Source organism: Ochotona princeps, chromosome Y (assembly GCF_030435755.1).
Source record: "Ochotona princeps isolate mOchPri1 chromosome Y, mOchPri1.hap1, whole genome shotgun sequence".
NCBI lineage: Eukaryota > Metazoa > Chordata > Mammalia > Lagomorpha > Ochotonidae > Ochotona > Ochotona princeps.
Genome location: NC_080866.1, coordinates 1,841,765 through 1,847,489, shown reverse-complemented (window position 1 = coordinate 1,847,489; position 5,725 = coordinate 1,841,765).

Sequence of the window (5,725 nt, the reverse complement as noted above, 5' to 3'; positions counted from 1 at the left end):
GCAAACTGTCAAGGCATTTGAATGACAACATTAAATCAGCTAATGATTGACTCCTCAGCTGAGACCTTACAAGGACACAGAGTGCTGAAGTATTCAAAAGACTTGGAGAAGAAATGGAGAAACAGATTTTCCTTGACAAACAAAAACAAGGAATTCAACACCAGCAGACTCAAGAAATGTTTTATGGAGTCCTGCATCAGAAACATAAGTAGTAAAATTTAATAGTACAGCAGATGTTTTATTTTATTTATATATATATGCAAATGTGTGTATAATGATTTACATGTATAGGGTATTAGCCGGTGTGTGTCTGTGTATGCATACACTGATTTTATATACATATGTACACATATATATATGAACACAATTATATATATATACACACATATATAAACACACACACATATTGCTGGTTTATAATACTGATTTACATGTACAGGGTATTAGCCCATCCCTATCCCTATGGGTTCTTCTTCCCTTGTCTCTAAGTCAGTTATTCATTTCACTGATACAGACTTCACTTTCTGACATATAAATGTATCATGATAGGTGTAGGAAAACAAAGTAAGGTAATGTAAAAATGTAATTAAGAATAACAGGTATGCTACTATTATTAAGGAGTAAAATGCATGCTGTATATATCAGTCAGTTCCCAGTATGTTAATTTCTCTTATACAGTTTATGCTTTTTGTGTGAGTTCTGCACAGTAGTTGTTTATTTTGGCATAAATATATGTATTTTTATTTATGCCAAAATCTCTGGTATAAAATTGTAGTATTTAAAAAAAAATACCAAAACAAGAGAGCTATCTTACAGTTTAGCAATAATGGTTCTCAGTAAATACATATGAAAAATGGAATCAGTCTATCAGACATCTGCATTCTGGAGTTTGTTGCTACATGATTCACAATACTGAAGATGTGTGTTTAACCTAACTGCCCACCAACAAGAACAAAAAAATGTGTGACCTATGAGATGGCTACTTTCATACGACTGTCCGAGTTTGAGTTTCCATGACACTTGTGATCCCAGCTTTCTGTAAATGTGCCTCTTGGGAAGGCAGCAGATAATGGCCCAAGCACTTAATCCTTGGTATCCATGTGGGAAGCCCAGATGGAGTTCTGGACTCCTGGCTTCAGCCTGTTCAGACCTGGCAATACTTAGTAAGTAAAACACCTTTTTCCCTTGACTCTCGAAAAAAGCAATCTTTTAAAAAAAATCTTCACAATAAAATCAAAGCTTTTTCTAAAAGAGCTTTTTGAAATACTCATTAAATACATATATGTGTGTACCTAGCTGCCTGTCTGTCTGTCTTTCTGAGAGAGAATGTGAGAGCTGTAAGTAATATGTCTAGTGATTGGGATACCAAAATTGTTCATAGGAGTGCTCTACCTTTTCTGGCTTCCAATTCCAGCTTCCTGTTACTTCAGACACTGGAAGGCAGCAAGATTGGTTCAAGTAATTTGGTTCCTATCCACTCAAACATGTATTTGGTTTACGTACCAGGATACCTGCTTTGGGGACAATTTTAAATGAACCAACAAATGGTGACACTCCCATTTGCCCTGGCAAATGGTATTGTCCCAGATCAATACTAAAATTAAGGGGAAAAAATCCCAAATGAACTATGTAACCTTCCCACATCTCACAGACAGCAGCTAGCAGAGAAAGATTCAGAGACTAAAGAAGGGAGAAGAGAAAGTCCAAATTCAAGGAAATGAACAAAATAAGGAAGCACAGCTTAGCTAACCAAGAAACGGGGAAGATTCAAATAACGTATCGCAAGTTAGGGTCGCTATAACCATGTCATAAAAATAAGAGTGACTGTGATAATAGTGCCAAAACTGGATAAAAGAAATGGTCATTTTTCTGGCAACAAGCTGCCAAGATGAAAGCATGAAGAAACAGAAAACCTGTAAAACCAGAAGTATGAAGGTGGCAGAGTCAGTACTCAAAACAATTCTTTGAGCTGTGGAACATGCAGGAGCAGATGGTTTCACTGGGGGAAATTACTGAACAAAATAAAATTATTCATCCTGAAAATCTGCCCTCCAAACTGAAGTTTAATATTATGGCATTATCACCAAAGAAATATACAAAGAGAAAATATTATCCCTCATAAACGCAAATAAATAAACACAAAAAATCCTGACAGCAAATTGTGTCCAATTGAAGAGCAGAGCCACACAGCACAGCTACATGGGATCTAATTGTAAAATGCAAGAATTGGCAAAAGTCAGTACTTTCACATGTATGCTAGCAAAATATGGACAAAAGCAACATGGTTCTCAACTGATGCAGTTAAGTCACTGAGAAAACACCATACACATTCACCATCAAACAAAGGCTAGAAGAAAGCATCAACAACAAGGACCTTGCCTTTAAAGAGTCACATTTATCATTACAAGGTAAAAGATTGAGAGTTTGTTTACTAACAAAAGGCAAGGATCCTGAAAACACATTCCTGAATGCGGCTAAAGTGGTGTGATGCACGTGTCTGTGTGTGTGTGTGTGTGTGTGTGCGCGCGCGCGCGTGTGCACGCACAATATAGTAAAATCAACTTGTTTGCTGGAACTTATTTAAATGGCATATGGTAGGCCCAATATTTCATACCTGTAACTTTTCAGGTGCTTACTATTAATTTTCAGATGTGTATGCTGGCAGGTTCTGGCATCCACATCAACAGTAACTGCTTTCAAAACTTCCATCTCCGAGCTTTTGACAAGTCAAGGTTTTTTTCTTCATACAGATTACAGACTCTCTGAGTAGCTAACATACCACAAGGTTACTTTAATTATTAATACGGTTTTGACTGAAGACTCTAATCAATGTCATTCCTGTTTACTATCACCAAAAAAAAAAATTATGGTAATGTGACATTTGTAAATGCACTGTTACCATTAATTATACATTCTCAGATGCTTTTTTAGATTACGTGATTTTGTATCAACACAAATCAAATTGTCTCAATTATGATATGGACTTCAGAGTATGTAAGTGCTTACTGAAGACTTGCTCAAAGGGAGCCCAAAAATGTAATCACTGTGCTGTGTGTATTTACATGACAAGTAATTTTACTATTTTAAAAAACTTAAATAATTTTTATTTTTATTTGAAAGGGACAGGCATATATAAAATCTTCCATGCACTGGTTCACTTCCTAAGTGTCCGCAACAGACAGAGCTGTGTCAGGTTAAAAAGACAGAACCTGAAATTCAATTTAAGTCTTCCACCTGAGCTATCATCCTTAGCTCACTATCTGATGCGCTACCAGGGAACCAGCCTGGAAGAAGAGGAGTTGGGTCTCAAGCCACGACTCTGACATGGCACAACCTAATTAGAAATATGACCACTGTACCAAATGTTCATCTCTGAAATGAATTTTAAATACTACCAGAAACATAGCATATAAGCAACCTTGCCTGGGGATACAGAGCTAAATAAAATAATCTTCAGTGAAGATAAAAAAAATCCAAAACCCCATTGATCAAACAGTAAATTCTTCTTGGTTTTATGGCATATCACTTCTAATTCACTGATGTGCTGCCTGTTGAATCAAAATTAGAAAATGCACATGTATTTCACTGTGTATAAAATGGATGAAGAAGATAAATAACAATCAACTTTCTTATGTTTATTACATTTAGCAAAACTGCACTTTTAAGGAGAAAGTATTGACAATATCAGTAGCAAATAAGCTAAAACATTTATTGAAAGGAAAATACTTTTCTTTTTATTTTTGCATGCTATTTTCAACTACACAGTTGTAATAGTGTTGTATTTCCTCATATGATTTTGTTTAAGTATTTTACAATGGAGAGGAAGCAACATACAATATTTTATAGGCAACTTCAACTAAACAATAACTTAGGTCCTTGAAAGAGTTTGTACCTCTGTAAGACTTTCAACTGAAACATTTACTTTCTAAACTTGCTAACAAAATTGAGAACAAAACCTAGCTAAAACTAAAACCTGTGTAAACAGCAAGTACAATTGCCTTTTTCCTTTCTGCAAATGTCTTTACTATACCCAAATCGTAATTACTGTTTAAAATTAGGATTTAATGTTGTGACCAAAAACCTAACTGTGAATAACTACAGACGATGTGAGAAATAAACAGTGAATATTGTATTCACATTACTAAGACATAAAGGGATAATCTTCTCATCAACTAACTTTATGTAAAGGCTTATGAATTAAAGTCTTACTTGTATTTTCTTAAATTTACATTATACTTGGGAAAACTCAAATTCAAAGAATATTTTAAAAGAATTGCTCATCCAGAACATATAGTCTTAAAAATAGGCTAGTGAATGGCATTAATAACTGGAAGAGGATATCAACAAGTGCCGAAGGAAAAAAGAAGCTGCAAAACAAAATCTATCCCATGCTTTTGCTTTTGGCTGGCATTAGGTTTAGATACCTATACAACTGAAGACTTTAAAACTGGATTAACTCTAGCATCTAAAAGGCCACTTAAACATGTTTAAGCCTGTAAATGCAGCTTCTGAACATGACTGTGACAAGTATGTATGTATGTGTAAACACTCATTAGCGGGAACTTCAAAAGTGTGTTAACCAAAATTCCTAATAACCATGTCCTAATGTACTGCACTCATTGAATGCTAAACTTTTATGTATGACTTACTAATTGCTAAAAATACATCAACTTTCAAATACCCATAACTGAAAGACTTAAAATATACTCTTATGTCCCAATCAAAGTCAACTTATGTACTACATCTTTTTAAATTTTTGCAAACTCTACTCAATAAAAATAACGCTGAACTTGCCAACTCTACGTGGTAATTAACACTTTTCTGCTACATGGACTTAAAAGAAAACTTAATTTTTAGGAGGTATGCTTGGGTTAGCCTCCCAGAGAAATCTGAAGTATGAATTTGAAATTTTGTGAAAATATTTCATCTAAAAATACCTTATTCTATACCAAAAACATTTAAATGTTTTGCCTTTTCTAGTGTCCTTACTTTCCTTTTAATTCTTCATCTTGAATTTAATCTCTCAAAAGCATGTTGAAAAGGTCTCACATCACTAAGCTTAAGAGGTATTTCACATTCTTTTCATCAAAGGTTTAAAATTTGAGGTTGTGTATTTTAAGTGTATAATAAGCAAGTAAGCAACACATAATGTTGCAAAAAAATCTTATGAGCCACATTTAGCTCTCATAGAATCCAAAATTCCCTCTTCCATTAAGTTTCACTTATAAAATAATATTCCAAGACAAAGCACAGATGGGATAAAACTCAAAAAAGCAAGTCTTTTTGGTATGACTTTTGAAGTCGTCCATGTTAAAAACAAGAGAAAAAAAGCACTGAAAAGAACATTTAAGCTTTGTTTGGCTGCATAGTTCACTTAAACAAAATGAAAATCAAATACAAATCTAGTCAGTGTTGCATATAAGTGTTTCAAATGCAAAGTTCCACTCTCAGTCTGTAAAGATTAGGAAACAAGACAAGAAAATGACTGCCATGCTATAATACTACAACCTGACAGTAAAACCTCCCAGTTTATGTTAGTAGATGTGTCTAATACAAAAATCTGCACAGAAAAATACTTTTTACTTTTAAAGTCACCAATCTTACTTTGGATGAGCACCACCAAGATGTGCAGCTTAAGGATTGTAGGCAAATGTAAACAGAACTCCATTTCTGCACATAGCATTAATTAATACACAGTATTGTATGTGACTGAAGCTAACTGCTT